Genomic DNA, 17,043 nt, shown 5'->3' on the forward strand with positions numbered 1-17,043 from the left:
AACAGGACCCCGTGGTGTTGCCTCTAGATGAACAGGACCCCGATCGATCGAGCCGGTTGGGGCTGGATGAACAGGACCCCGTGGAGGGCTGGATGAACAGGACCACCCCGTGGAGGGCAGGATGAACAGTAGACGGTGGAGGGAAGGATGAACAGTAGCCTGTGAGGGTGGTTGAACAGGAGCCCATGGAGAGGGCTGGTTGAACAGTAGCCGGTGGAGTAGCGCGCGGTGGAGGCTGGATGAACAGGAGCCCGTGGATGAACAGTCGCAGGTGGAGGCTGGAGGAGGTCGACGGTGGATGAACAGTAGCTCGTGGAGGCTGGAGGGGGTCGACGGTGGAGATGAACAGTATCCCGTGGAGTCCCGTTTTGCGGTACGCCACACCCCTCCCGATGAACAGGACCCCCGTTTCGACCGTAGCGCTCCAACACAAGTTCGTTTCCTCCGTTTTGCGGTACGCCACACCCTTCCCGATGAACAGGACCCCCGTTTCGACCGTAGGAGGTCCGTTTCCTCCGTTTTGCGGTACGCCAGACCCCTCCCGATCAACAGGATCCCGTTTCGAACGTGGCCGGTCGAACACAAGGCCGTTTCCTCCGTTCTGCGGTACGCCAGGCCTCGTTTCCATCGTCTGTTCCGTCCAAGCCCTCCTGATGAACACGACGCATTCCGTTGCCTCCCCATGAACACGACGCATTCCGTTGCCTCCCCATGAACACAACAACGATGTTGTTTCTCCGTTCCGACCCAGCCATGTACACGAGCCCTGGCCATACGTATGCGCGAGTAGGCGTTCGAGACCCCGCCCGTATGTATACATACGTGGCCGTATTTTCTTTCTTGCACCCTGGCCGTTGTACGTACGTGTACATGCTACGTGCGCGCCTCTACTACGACACGTGCGCATCTCTACATCCACCAGTATATATGTACGTACACGTTCACAACCAAAATGGCAACGCTACGTACGCTTCGACCAGGTGGGTCCCGACTGTCAGGCACTTCCTTGCGTGCGAAGATGTAGCTGGTGGGTCACAGCAGTCAGGCGCAAACATTTTTTTCGTGAAATACGGTGGCCCGTCCGATGGGTCCCCGCTGTGAGGTGGAGGAATAATTATTTTGCACGTAATAAGGAGGCACTTCCTTGCTGCGGCCGTGGACCCAGCTGTCAGCCTCTCCACGTACAGTTCACGTCCAATGGAAGCCGTTCCTTGACCACGTTGACCACACCGCGCCGAGGGCACCAGGGCGGTGGACGACGGCAAGGCCTAGAAAGGGGACGATGCGGAGCCGGGGAAGACGCGGCAGTGGATGCCCATGCGTAGAGGAGTACGAGGGTTCACTGGTTCGCTGCGGTGTGAGGCTGCCGTCACTGCAGAATAACAAGGGGTGTGGGTGAGTAGAGGGATGGCCTGGCCAGCGGTGGGAGTAGTAGGGGGCGGTGAGGCCTCCGCCGCATCGCAGCCGGCCATGGGAGGCAGGAGCACGAGGCACGACCGGCGCTGGTTTGGGCGACTGGAGTAAGAAGACCAGAGGTTGAAGAAGCACTACGGCCGTTGGATGGACATCGTACGGTCACTAAGTTGACAAAGCCCTCCGTCCCCGTCAACTTAGTAGGCCCACAAGTCAGCCTCCCACCAAGGCGGGTCCCAGCTAGCAGGGGGTATTCATTTTTTGTGCGTAATAAGGAGGCACTTCCGGTGGGTCTGAGCTGACAGCAGGGGGAACGTTTTTTTCGCGAAATACGGTGGCCCGTCGGGTGGGTCCCAGCAGTCAGGGGCAAACGTTTTTTTCATGATATACTGGTGGGCGTCCGGTGGGTCCCTGCTGTTAGGTGGAGGAATAATTATTTTCCGCGTAATAAGGATGCACTTCCTTGCGGCTGCCGTGGACCCAGCTGTCAGCCTCTCCACGTACAATATTCTTCCGATGGAATTTGGCCGTTGACCACATTGACCACGCCACGCCGACAGCACCACGGCGGTGGATGACGGCGAGGCCTAGGAAGGGGACGACGCGGAGCCGGGGAAGACGCGGCAGTGGATGCCCACACGGAGAGGAGTACGAGGGTTCACTCGTTCGGCTGCGCTGCCGTCGCCGCAGAATAACAGGGGGTGTGGGTGAGTGGAGTGGAGGGATGGCCTGGCCAGCGGTGGGAGTAGTATGGGGGCGGTGAGGCCTCCGCGGCAGCACAGCCGGCCACGGGAGGCAGGAGCAGGCGGCACGACCGGCGCTGCTTTGGGCGGCTTGAGCAAGAAGACCAGAGGTTGAAGAAGCACTATGGCCGTTGGATGGACATCGTACGGTCAGTCGAGCTAGAATCATGCATATTGACTAAGTTGACAAAGCCCTTCGTCCCCATCAACTTAGTAGGCCCACTATACCGGGTCCCAGCTAGCAGAGGGAGTATTCATTTTTTTGCGCGTAATAAGGAGGCACTTCCTTGCGTGCGAAGATATAGCTGGTGGGTCCGAGCTGTCAGCGGCGGTAACGTTTTTTCATGAAATACAGAGGACATTTCGGTGGGTCCCAGATGTCAGGTGGAGGAAATCATTATTTTGCGCGTAATAAGGAGGCATTTCCTTGCGTGCGGTCGTGGACCCAGCTGTCAGCCTCTCCACGTACAGTCCACTTCAGATGCATGTCGGTCGTTGACCATGCTGACCATGCCACGCCGAGAGCACCAGGGCGGTGGACGACGACGAGGCATAGGAAGGGAACAACGCGGAGGCAGGGAAGACTCGACCGTTGTTTTTGTTTCCCATGCGGAGGGGAGAACGACTGTACGAGGGTTTACTGGTTCGTCTGCCGTCGCCGGAGAATAACAGCACGTGTGGGTGAGTAGAGGGATGGCTAGGCCAGCGCTGGGAGTACGATGGGGCAGTGAGGCCTGCGCGGCAGGACAGCCGGCCGCAGGGAGGAGGGAGCAGGCAGTCCCGCCGGCGCTTGTTTGAGCGGCTGGAGTAGGAAGAGCAGAGATTGAAGAAGCACGACGGCCGTTGGATGGACATCCAATAGTATACAGGCCATATGTGGAAAGCCTCAAATCTGTGGAAAACAACATACAACCCATCTGCCATTATTTCAAATAATTTACCACCCATTTGCTAATTCTTATGGGTTTTTTTGAGCCCATATTCTTTATGTTAGCATTACAGCTCATATTGTGGCCATGGTTAAAAAATTATACGAAATTTTGCATATGTCGGTGCGGTCTGAACTGTTTTTAATCCTGAAATTTCGAGTCACATTCAGACTGATTTTAAAAATAAATGTATATCAATATAAAATCCAATAAATTGTCCACGCATAAAAATCAATGCAATTTAAAATCTCGAAATGAAAAAAAGATATTTGAAAATAATTGCTGGTTTGATGTGTTTTAAAAATGTACAACCTATTTCTCATTACTGATAGGATATTTTCTCGGCCAGCCGAATGAAGTTCTCCTCGTCTTGAAAGATTTGCAGCCCAACAGGCCTGATAAAACAATTTACTTGACAAATCACAAAAGAACTGGGCTAGCCATTTTCAGAAAGAAAAAAAAACTACTGGGCTGGTCAGTGGTAAACATAAAAGAAAAGGCTGTCTAGACAGGCCAGAGTGTCCCGCACAGCCCAGTTGACACCCCGCTTCCGTCTCAAAAACAAATTAAATAAATGCCACTCCAATTATGACGATTCATAAAATTGCCACTGCAATTTTTGCAAACTTTGAAAAACGCCACTACAGACTTCGAAAAATGCCACTAAAAATGGCATGAAATGGCATTTTTCAAAGTTTGGAAATTGGAGTGGCATTTCTTGGATACACCAGATTTGGAGTGGCATTTATCAAATTAACCCAAAACAAAAATAACTGGGCGAGCTGCTGGGTCCCTGGTGTCAGCCGCTCGTTGTGCAATTCTCTCGTTTATTGACTACGTTGACAATGGCATGGGACCCAGATGTCAGAAATCCACTAGGAGGAGCCATTTTTTTATTGGCTTGAAATAAGGAGGCACTTGCTTGCGTACTGCCATGACCTTGGCGGGTCCCTGCTGTCATTCTCTCCACGTACAATCATCTCCTGGTTGTGTACGCATCAACTTGCTAGGCCCACAAGCCAGCCTCTAAACCGTGGAGGACAAATACAACCCATTTAAAAAAATAACAGCCCATTCCATACGTTCAAACGGAAAGTTCAACATTCAGAGCAAAGTAACAGGTCTGATCCACATATAGAGTACTAAACTTCCACGTTGACAACCATCATAGCCAAGTTAACTATCTACTCCCACTAACACTCTAGTAGCGTACAAGTACTAACTTACTCTTAACTAACTAGACGATGCCGGCCGCCATCTGCTGTCCATGCTAAATGCTGGCACCGGCGTCCTCCGCTCGCCTCGGACTTACCAGAGGTGCAATAGGGCGTGTTGCTCGCGCGTGTTGGCCCTTTCCATGTCGGCGTGGTCCACCGAAGCTTCGGCTTCCAAGCAGCAAACCCACTTGACGAGCTGGTAGTAAAAATCGACGTCGCGAACGCGTGTGTGCCCGACAGCCTCCAGGGCTATTTGCCGGGCGCCGGCCTCCACGTAGTCGGCCCAGTTGCGGGCGCTCTGCTCGTGACTCAGAGCGTCGGTGCACTGCTGCTCCATGTCCCACTGGCGGCGCAAATCGGCGATATGCTGCTCCTCCGCCAGGCAGTCGCACTCCAACAACTCGTACTCCTCCGCCATGCGTTCGTGCTCCAACAACTCCTCGATCTCCGCATTGCCATCTAAAGATAGATAGAATGCCTCCTCCCTCCGTCTGCCTTCCGGTGAAAACCCGAACACTAGTTCCGGCGCGACCGCCTCCAGCGCCGCCTACCGCGGACGGGCGGGGGCATGGCGGACGTGGCGAGCGATGTCGGGCCGGTGGGGGCTTATGAGGATATGGCGAGTTGGGTTACGGTGGCACCTGAGAAGGCCGGGAAACAATACTTATAGGCGGAAGGTAGCGCGACGGTCATCGGAATTCAATGCATAATGGCTTAGCGCGCCAGCTTGCCGTGGAAAACTAGAGAAACTGAAATTATGACTGTGCCGTCCCGTCCCGTCTGGGTCGCACGCCGGCATGACGGTCAAACGAGTGCACTCGAATCATCTCCCTCCTTGTCAATAATGATTCCACGGATTTAAAGCATATATTTTTTCGCATCAGTTAGCTGCCTTAATTACGGCCGGCTGCATGCAGGCACTCAGAATCGCTCGCAGGCAGTACGCGAAGCAGCATGCAACGAGTCGTAGCCGAGGGCACGCATGCAGTCACTTAAATAGCTGGAATTAATTAGGCTTAAACTTCTGCATGCCGTTAATTATTGGCATGCCTTGGTCTTGCTGCTTTGCTCACGGGACTAATAAATCCCGGACAGAGGGAGTACCTTGGTTGGTGAGAGGTTTGAATTAAGCCCTGCAAACCGGAAAGGAGGTACTAGTACGTGCGTGATCCGCTATTGATTCATGTAGGATTGAGTAGGTCGTTTCTTGAATTGAGCCCTGCAAACTGGAAATGAGGTAGTACGTGCGTGATCCGCTATTTATCCATGTAGGATCGATAGTGTAGCTTGTCAGTTTCTTCAGAGGTAGGCATTTTTATCCGTGTAGGATCGATAGTGTAGCCTGTCAGTTTCTTCAGAGGTAGGCATTTTTATTCAAAAAACTGCCACTTCGCATCTTGCGTCGCAAATAAAACTATCAGGAGCGCATTTGTAGGCTAGCTAGTGATCAATAAGTAACTTGTAAACACTGAGCGAACCGAAATAAGTAACTGTTAATGCATCTCAATGATTCAAGATCATATACAAATATGTAGCTCCAAAAGCAAAGATCAGCCACTTCGGATCTTGCATCGCAACTAAAACTAACTAGTACGATTGCCATACATAAGATCAACATGTTAATGCATCTAAATGATTCACAGATCATATAAAAATATGTAGCTCCAAAAGCAGAGATCTAGAAAAAACATCTATTCTTCCTACTAACATGGATGCTTCTCTTGGCCAACATTCAGTACAGACTGAAAGACAAATTTGTTTGTGAAGTCTACAATTCCTCTTGCAAACGTAAGTGGTTTCACCAACAGCTGGAACCATGAGAATGAACCACACATGATGGAGGAACATCCACTGCAATATGATTTGGTCTTCTCTCGATCACACCGCGAGACTATTTTCGGAATACAAACTTTAACTTAGGCAAAATGATGCCCATTGTATAATCAGACCAAAGCAATGAAGCACCTAGTGTTCGCCAATAAATAGTACAATACTACTTTTCTGCCAGTCCATGAAGTGACTATCCAATCTTTTTGTGTCTATTTTCAAATGGCACTGCATGCAGTGACTATACTATTCTCTTGTGCAGTTCAACCAAAATTGCGGACACTTTGTTTGTTTGCCAAATAGCAGCAATGGGCAGACATATCTGTCTGCACAAATATCAAGCAGCTAGTAAACATATACCACACCTTGTATTTTCGGTTTAAACATGTCTCTTCCGCTTAGCATCTGTCATGTTCTGCACTAGACAATCTGATACAGTTATGTTTTGCCCTGGACAATTTCATACTGAATTGATTTGCTGGTTCAGAGCAGAAATATAGCGCCTATTCTTCATCAGACCAAGGATATCCATGTTTGCAGTGATGGAAGAGGTGAAATCAATACAACCGAAATTGAGCATCCAATCATTGAATCCTGTCCTGCACCTCCAATGTAGGTCCACCCCGCCAATAAATTCACATGCAAACCACAAGTATTACTATCTAATGACAGTACAAAAAGAGTAGCAAGATAGTAGCAAACCATGTACCTTCGTAATGAACATCTCATAGTGCCGCCAATTGGATATAAAGGTTTGGAAAAAAACATGCTCCTAATGTTGAACCAGTTGGACTTTTTGTGCAGTTCCACTAAAATCGATCATCCCTGTTTGCATAGATATTGAAAGTGTGATTACTCTAAAAATGGCACTAGTTGAAGCATAGACTCACAAATATAAGCATTCCAATTTGCCATCACCGCCTTGACAATTCAGTGCACTGTACAAAAGGAAATGACTTAACATTACATCATGATGTCAGGTATGTAGTCGACAGGCATTAGAGACAAACATACAGACCTCCTCCGATAACATAATGAACATTAATTTTAATAAAGGTGTGACTAGCTTTACCGGGATAATTTGAGTGAACTCTACACCCTTTGTTCCTTAATATAAGACGTTTTCGCGGTTTAATTTAAAGTACCCAAACGTCTAGTATTTAGAAAAAACAGGTAGTAGTTTTCTTGAGCACATATCTGGGAAAGCTTGCCACACTTTATTTATGTCCTTACGCTAATGCAACACCATTCGAATACTACAAATATACACTAATCCAGTGGCTAGTGCAACAATAGAGTAGTTAATTTATTACAGGGTACGGTACAATGGTTTTACTGAATAGATTTCAATAAACTCTAGCACTGGAAGGTTTCTATAAGAATTAACAATACAAAATGTAAAGGTAACAAGTTTCAGCATTGGTATACTAGCTCTGCATGAGCATTAAACCAAATACAAAAGTCTGAAGGTAACTAGTATTATTAACTAATGACAGTATAAAAAAATTGCAAACCATGTACCTCCAAGGTAAATATCATTTCGAACTCGGGGGGACCTTAAAAATTGCTATCCCAATCTTGATAATCGATCAAATATAAAAACTTGATCGAGCGAATCAGGAGAACAGCCGGAGGAGGAGGTGCCAACTCTTGACCTTTCCTCTTGTCTTCATAATTGTCTGTGCAGTTTAACCAAAATAGAATGACATCAGCGCCTTGGCATTTTGGTGACACTGTACAAAAAATTAACTTATCTCATGAAAGTGAGGTATCTAATCTAAAAGCATTAACAATGCAAAAATCTGAAGGTAGTAACAAGTTTCATTGTTGGTATACTGGCTGTGCAACAACATTAGATTGCCTTAGCTGAAAAATCTTTAATACATCCACAATCAACAGCTAACCCTGAAATAATCTAGTGACATTAAATGGCATTGCTTACATTTATCGGTGGCATTAGACTGAGAGCGGCATTACTTAAATGCGGCATCACTTTAGCAGTAGCATTGCTTGACTTGACTACTGGCGTTATACTAACTGCAAAAAAGTGGCAATAAGAGCATGGGAGGCCCATTCGGATAGTGGGCGCACCAGTACGATGTACCTCCACGGACGTAGAGTGGTGAGGGAGGTATGGTTACCCAGAGCAACAAATATCCAGGCAACATATGTGGATTACGTCCCATTTTTGCTCTCTTTAGCCACCTTTTTCCTATGCGAAGACAACAAACCGACCGACCTGGTCATTCTCTATTGCGTTGTCATGCCTTTCTACCCTTCTTCAACCAAGAGACACGAGACTCGTTCCTTAGCTACTGATTTTCCCCTTTTCAACCTAGATGCGGGTTTGATGCCTACTCTCTTGGACAGTACAGTCTCCCTTTCTTTCCTTATTCAACCCAGACATGGATTAGTCTACATGAAGTAGGGTTTCCTTTAATAGTGCAAATTATGGTTTTCGTCTGCGTGGCCAGCAGAGCAGAGGGTAGCAAATTGGGAAGATGGTGGAGTGGAAAAAGATCCACATGCAACGACGTGGCAGATGGGGCAATAGAACAAGGTTATGGTTCGAAAAGAGGTAGCATACCTGAGGGTCGGCGGGAAGTGGCTTCGCTCGTGGTCATCGTCTTCTGCACACACTACGGCAGCGAGCTTGGGGACGGAGGCCATCCCACGCGGGCACTAGGTCTGAGAGGACGGCCTTGTCGTCAGTCCGAGACCTCGCTCGCCGACGACGAGTGCGTCAACGCTGCACGTCCTTTTCTTCCCGGGCGGATCTATGACCACCGGTGAGGAGAGAGAGAGGGGCCGTCTTTTAAGATCTGGAGAGAGGATGGTAGTGTGAGAAGCAAGTGGGCAGCCCTTAGCAAGAAAGCGCTCAAGCTCCAGCCTATATATCTTTTTTATACTACTAGTACTGGAGGTGGAGTAGTGGTAGAGTAGTTTATATTTTCTCTGCGTATAGTACCAGTTAGTCGTGCTTCAAAACTGATCGGCACGCCATTAAAAAAAATAAAGGTCGATAACTAATGCTGCACCTCGGGCCAACGCGGCCAGATCGCATTTTGCACGAGAAATTACACACCATGTTTCGTTGACATGTGGTCCTGTTCCAACATATCAGTGAGACGATGGCGAGTAGTAGGAGTATTTCTGAGCGGACATGTAGGCCGGGGCGCCTCTTCGTGAACCATGGCAAACTCGCAACCGTCCACCGACTCTTCGCCTTTCCCTCTCGATTTGGAGCTGCTGTCGCACGCTCTTCCACTCCCTGCTCCATTTTCCTTCAGCCCTTCACCCTTTCTTCTGCCATTGTTTGATCGTCTTCTCCATGAAGGGAATAGGCCGGAAACGACCCCGTTATTCTTGCCCCGATCTGAAAGATGACGTGGTGGAGGAACTCATTGATCGGTGCGACGTCATCACCTCGGCTAGCATGGCAGGTTCATTCAAGCCCATTCTCGACTCAACTAATAACATCATTACAAAGAACCCAAGAGTCAAGGAGTGGTTTGATATCCCCTATCTTCTTCGCCGTGACCCTGATGATGACTGGCGCCGGCACGACGGAGGCCTCGCCCTGTGCAAGTTGATGCCGCTTGATAATGATACGTATGATGTTAAGATGCCATCGCTTGAGGGCAAGGCTTGGGCGGGCGCAAATGGAGATTGGGTTGTTTACATTGGGTCCAACTGCGAGTGGGAACTTGTGAATGTGTACACTCGTCACCGGGTTCCACTTCCAAAAATCTCAGCACACTGCCCAGAGGTTGAGCACACCGGTAATGTACGCACGTTCAAATACAATCATGGTGACTGTATTCTACGAAAGATAGCATTTTGTCGAGTTCCCAACCGCTCTTGGAATTACAACAACTATGATGTTGTTGCTATCTTCGACAAGCTTGTTGCCATCCTTGATGGTTTCACTCGATGGATATTGCTCAAAAATCAGTTTCTATACACAGATGAGTACTGTGATGCAATTCAATACGAGGGCCTTGTGTTTGCTGCCACCACTCGTGGCACTGTTTTTGCATGGCATCCTCATAGTTTTGGTACGTTTGTCTTCCACCGTAATTATAATTGTTTCATCCACATGCATGCGGGTTAGCAAGTTTCCCTTTACTAATTAACCTTCTTCTTGTGTTTCCAAGGTCCTGTGAACATCCCACCACCTATACTTGAAAAATTTTATAACCAAGGGGGAGATGACGATGGTGATGATCACGAGCATGAGGACGAGCAGCGCCCATATACTCTGTGGCGCCTGGCAACTAATTCCGATGGATCACCTCTTCTTGTGTGTATACAGCCCACTGATGATGTTGCTGCTAAGGAAGCAGGTGTCTCCCATGGTCGCACTCTCCGGACCTATTCCAACACCCGTTGCATGGTATTCGGGATGGATACTAGTGTGCTAGCTCCAACTCCTTCTCCCTGGTACAGAATTGATAGTCTTGGAGAAAACTCGCTCTTCCTTGGACAAAACTATCCGATGATGGTGAAAGGCGATCCAACTGCTGTTGACACATTTATGAGAAGCAATTGTGTCTATACCTCGGACATTTGTGTGGTTCCCTACCCCGGTAGGGATATAGTAGGCCGCTTCAGCCTGGATGATCAGTCCTGCATTGGTTTCCAGATCGACAATCGATGGCCCGTCCCAGAGAATCACTTGTGGTTCAAAGCAAGCGTTTCCAACGCCAAGGAATGGTTGAGTTGAAGTTCATTTCATTGCTTGTTATTTGTTGTGTGGCGAAAACTTTAGTATTTATAATGTATCCTCATTGTCGATGTGGGTTGATGACCTATTGTATGTAATAAAATGATATGCCTGTGATAAACTTACTAAATTTATGAATGGCTTTCGAGTCGCTTCTCTGAGTGAGTGGTGTGACGAGGCAAAAAAATATTTTCCGAATACATAATTGTACGTGCATTGCAACAGGTTATCGGATGAGGCCAATCAACAATAGTAGTACACTATTTGTACTAGCTTCACATGCTTCGCGCGTCAAGCGGGTGTTTTTACTGTAGCCATATGTTAATGTGTTCGCTATACGTAACCAGCACCTCGAATCCTTGATACTAGTACTATATAGTAGGAGTAAGTAGTAGGAGTAGTAGGGTGGCATGGGCCAGAACAAGCATTCACGTCCAGGAGTACAGCACACGCCACCACCACGACATCCATCTGACACCATATTATTTCTTGGAGTCCGTGCTAGAGCAATCTCTTCAACCTCGTCGTTTCTCTAACTTTAGCCATTGCGCGGCGGGCGAGGTGGGGGTTTGCCGATAGTCAGTTTCCTTAACTGCGGTCCCACTTGTAAGGCCAACTCCAACGCACGACCCCAAACGCACCTCCGTTTTGCACGAACTCCAACGATAATTTTGACTAGAAAAGCAAGACCAAAGAAAACAAGAACCACAAGAATACATTTTACTACTCCTGTAAGTTGGATTAGTGCCTTCTCGATGCATTCATTCTTGATCTGCAGAGGTTCGATCTTGCGTGCTTCTTTCTTCTTCGAGTGTAAAGAAGTAGACGTTGCTTCCTCGCATCTAGTCTCATGTCTAGCCTCTATTATAGTAGGAGTATCAACAAGTGCACTAATCTCATCTCTAGCCTCTGTGCTAGCTAAAAGTGATAGAACATCTACTAAATTGCGCTCTATCAATATATGGATGTACTCTTCTTCCCAATACAAAAACTTGCATCCATTCTACTCCCTCCGTTGCACAATACATGCCTTCTATTTGTCAAAATATATATGTATGTAGACATGTCTTAGTATATAGGTACATCCATTTTTGGACAAATGGAAGTCAAGTATTTTGGAACGGAGGGAGTACACAATAAAAATTTCAAGTTAGCACAACTAGTCTAATCCGAGAGCAGGACCGAAGATTTGGTCGGGTTCTTCCTCCTTTTGCCGACACGTGGGACATCCAGCATCCATGTCGTGTCATGAAAGAAAATAGAGTGGTAGTTGAAGCCACGAGATGTGCATCTTGGGTTAAACTGTAAATAGAATCTTACTACTCTTGAGTAACTCCAAAAGCGGCCACCGAAGATCTTTATTGGATTTGTTTTTCATCACCAGCACGTCGAGGTGAAAGATGTGCAGGTTCAGTGGGTCCTCTTGCGTTTTCACTAACATGTGGGGCCGCATGTGAGCAAACAAACAATGGTCTCCACGCATCCGCTGGCTGGGTGAGAAGAGAGATAGAGGAGGGCTGAGCATGGACTGCAGGAAATTTGTTCTACGTACCTCGATATAGGCTCGATATAGTGGGGTGGCATGGGCCATAACTAGCATTCACGTCTAGCAGTACGGCACATGCCATCCACACGAGTCCCATCCGACACCAATTTTCTTGGAGTCCATGCTACAACCATCTCTTCTCCCTCCTGTTTTCTTAGCCATCGCGCGGTGGGCGGGGTGGGGGTTTGCCGATAGTCGGTTTGCTCAACTGCGGTCCCACTTGTAAGTGAAAATGCAACACCGCACGCATTCCCGCTTGAGCGGCGTGCCGGACCAACCGTGTGGGGGTGCGACGCGAACACGGCAGACTTTTCCTTTTGAACTCGTAACTTGTAAAATTTGGTTCTGCTCCATGGCGCGACCGATAGATAGAAAATAATGATTTTGCCTAGAGTAATGAGAAGTTTGGTTCTGGCGCCGTTCATGCATGGAGTACGTACGAAAATTATGATGTTGATGCGAAAGGTAAGATAATTACTGTAGTATCATATACTACTACATGGATTTGATGGAAAGATAAAAATACATACGGATCCATCAACGTTCAACGACATCCTCACGCCCTAGTGTGCCGGGTCACCAACCGACGTGTGAGGAGCAGCGGCATTGGCGGCGAGCTCAACGTGCTTCTGAACAGTGCCATCCAAGGTTGCCCTGCGCTCCAAGAAGGCCAGCGTCCTATTGTCCTCCTCTTGCATGTAGTAGTCCTTGTGGACGATTTGCGCGTAGACGTGGGTGATTATGTCGATGGTGTCTTGCTACACCAGGCGCTGCGCGGCGAGCGCGACCTCGAGGTGGACATTCTCCGGCGCGACGGCGGGTAGTCGCAGGGCCACCAGTGTGTCGAAGAGGTTGTTACCATAGTGGCCGTTGAGGGTGGAGGGCATCGCAGAGCCTGGGCGCGTCAGCTGGAGGCTTACGTCAAAGTCGTCCGCAAGCTTCTTGACGACGGTGAACTTGTCGAGGAAACCAACGAGGACCTCGTCGAACAAGAAGACGAAGTTGTCGTCCAAGCGGCCCCTCGCCCTGGTGGCCTCAAGCAATACTACCTGGAGACGTTCCTTGGTGCCGGGACGCATGCCGGCGTCGTGGACCATCTGGCACAGCCGGCTGATGCTCATGTTCATTGCCTCCATGGATCTAGCGTAGCTTCTAGTCAACTGATCTTGCGATTCGAGTGATCACTCAGCCCTTGGTTAGCATGCGTAGGTGCGTAGGATTTCGTACTACTCCTCGGCCCTCTACTGCACCTGCCTTTGGCTGTATGATAGGTGGGCCAGCCACCCCCTGGGGCCATGTGTCATTCACCCAAAGGCAGTTGCCGTAAGTCAATGAAGCTACGTCCCCCTCCGTGCCGGTGCAGTATAGTCATCTCACGGGACCTCTAGTTGGGGCCAAACGAGAGAAGTTTGATGTTTACTGGTTTATTGGTCCCCTTTGCATTTTGCGCCAAGTTTTGACCTTTGATTTAACTAATAAAATGTTAATGCATGTAAACAAAAATGTTGTGTAAGTCACCTTACGAAAACCAAATAATCCCAAAATACTTAGGCATGGTGCATTAACTCCCTCCTTGTTTCTTATTTCGTGACATATCAACCAATGAGAGATGTGGGCTGTGCATGCTTTCAATGACTTGAGACTACCAAACATGACATGCAGTGTTTAGTTCATTGCATGTAATCCTATTAGTACTCTAGTTAGGAGTAGCAAAAAAACATTAAGTTCTCTCGCCGATAGGAATAAAACACCATGTATTTATTTACAGAGGGAGTAGTACATTTTTGGTGACATGCATTACTAGATATTGCTAGTCAAATACTAAAATCCAGAGGGACGTGGTAGTACTCCTAAATCAAGACGGTGGTGCTACTAGTACTAGTAGTAGTACTACCTGTCGTGGGTTTGTCACGGCAGATGTCCTTGTGAAAGGACTTAGTCGTGGAGCCATCGCTACGGGTTAGCTTAAAGGGGTTAAACCGGACAAGGGGACGCATGGAGTTTTTATACTAGTTCGGCCCCTTCAAGGAAGGTAAAACCCTACGTCTAGTTGTGATTGGTATTGCTAGAGTTTCGAAGGCCAGGGAGCGGATCCGCTTTGTCTGGCTCTCGAGTTGTTGTCTGTCCCTAAATCGCTGCCGGGTCGTCCCTTTATATACATAGGTTGACACCCGCTGGGCTACAGAGTCCCGAAGCCGGATCATAAATGTGTCCGGTTCGGTCTCTATCCTTCCTATCTTACAATACAAGTTACATGACTAGGTTGGTTTACATTTACAGGCTTTAACCCGCCTTTGGGCCTTGGGCCTTCGTGAAGCGCCGTCATCCTTGCATCTTCATGGGCTTCTAATATTCAAGGAGTTAACCCGGCTACATAAGGCCGGTTTACCTCCAGTAGTAATATCCCCAACATTAGGCCCCAGATTGGTTCGAACTTGTTCACGTTAATCTTCTACACTTAGAAAAATTCCTCCCTCATATCTTCACCTTGATCTTGTAAACCGCCGTGACATCATACTTCAAGATTATGATAAACCATCCTGACGTCATCCATCCATTGATGTCAAAGGTTACCTTATTTTAATGTGTATTCAGTCACCGAGGCGACACCCTTATTAACTTATCCATTTTTGGGCTCCTCGATTCCCGCACTTGCCATTTCATCGCTTCATCTTATAAATAGGGGAAGAGGACCCCTTTATTTTCTTTCCGCTCTCCTTTCCTCCCTTCTTCTTCCTCGCGACGTCTTCGCACCTGAGCGCCGCCGTCATCGCCAAGCCTCGCCTCTGCTTCACCGTCGGCCGTTGCATCGACCTGTTCGCACCAGAGTTCTGCAGCACACCTCCGCTGCTTCCGCGGCCGCAGTAAGTCCTTCCCCCTTCCTTTCTAGATCCATTAGGGTTTCCCTGTTCTTCGCGGTTCTTGAAGTTCACCGGAGCTTTTGGTGCTGTTCTTCCTTGGCCTGTAGATGAATGCTTCGCACTTATTGTATCCCTTACCGTGGCTAATCTTCTACAAAAGCTGATGTAGTCCTTCATAAACTGTTTCGGGTCTTACCCCCTTTTTAGGTCAAAATATTTTTTGCTTTTCTGTCTTACCTTAGATCTGAATTTTTCATATGTCTTTGTGAAATCTGTTTCTCCTCACGCCAACCTAGGCGGTTTAACTTTGCATAATCAATCTATACCATTAGCCCTCTGATAAACCAGAGGAGCCCTTTACCTTTATAGTTATACTCCGGTTTAACAGTGTCTGAATACCCCTATCCTGGTATTACCTTTTCCCCCTTATTGCATTGGTCTCCGGTTGATGTCATTTCGCATATCAGTACGTTTCTTACTCCATTGTATCTTGCATATCCTCATGCATGATTTATAAACCGGCCTTTCATTTTCAGCTTGTTTGTTTCACAATGGCCAAACAATTCACTGCTTGCAACTGGGCTCGTTCCCGAGTTACTGAAACTCAGCTGAATGAGATGGTTAGCATCGGCTCCTTGCCTAAGAAAACTGAAATTAAATGGCGAGTTCCAGGAACAGAAAATCCTCCGACCCCAAGGCAGGGTGAGGTGGTGGTCTTTGTTTACTACATAAGCCATGGCTTTAAACCGCCAGGATCAAAGTTTTACCGGGATGTGCTTGCCAATTTCCAAATCCATCCCCAAGATATTGAGCCAAATTCAGTATCCAACCTATGCAACTTCCAGGTCTTCTGTGAAGCATACTTACAGGAAGAACCAACTGCAGAACTGTTCCAGGATTTCTTTCACTTAAACCAGCGCACAGAGTTTGTAAATGGCTCAAACACAGAATTTGGTGGTGTCTCGATTCAAAAGCGGAAATAAGTTGAGTTTCCTCATGCCAAACATCACAGCCACCCAAAGAAATGGAACCAAACTTGGTTTTATTGCGGAGATACTTCGCCTGAAGACGAAAATCCCCTTCCAGGCTTTCGTGATCACCGGCTTTCCAATACCCATCTGATGCCGCAACGCTTGAGCTCCGTTGAAAGGGCGAAATATGCCCCTCAACTCGCCAAACTCTGGGCCTTTATGGCCAATGGTTTAACAGGCGTGGATTTCTTGCGTTGTTGGATATCTTGGAGCATCTTGCCTCTAAGCCGGTGTCCCGGTTTAATGTGTGAGTATACCGGTGAGGTTGACGATCCACAACGCCATTGCAACCTTCAACTCTCCGAGGAAGAAGTTACTGAAGGCGTAAAAAAGATTTTGAATGAATCGGAGCTGGTCTGTAGTCAAACCGGTTTGAGTCCCTTCTATGCCAAGAACAAACCGCCTGCTGTAAGCATTGTACTTCCTTTTCATCTCTAATGTTTTTATCTTGTGCAACCTGTAATCCTTCTTCTGTGTATTTATGTATGTATAGGGTGATGACCCCTTCTGGAAACGGAAAACCGTAGAAAAAGTGGTAAAGCCAACTGGGGACAAAGCGGTCAAACCATCTCGCCCCAAAACCAAAGCCGTCAAACGGACGTCAAAACGAAAAACGGCTGACCGAATCAACATGGAGCTTGATGACGACACTGATGATCCAGAAGTTGAGGTAGAACTTGACTCACTTGGCTCTCTTTTCATGCATCTCATTAACAATGATATTCCTCAGGAGGACGTAGAAGGCAGTCA

Source organism: Triticum dicoccoides, chromosome 1A (assembly GCF_002162155.2).
Source record: "Triticum dicoccoides isolate Atlit2015 ecotype Zavitan chromosome 1A, WEW_v2.0, whole genome shotgun sequence".
Lineage (NCBI taxonomy): Eukaryota > Viridiplantae > Streptophyta > Magnoliopsida > Poales > Poaceae > Triticum > Triticum dicoccoides.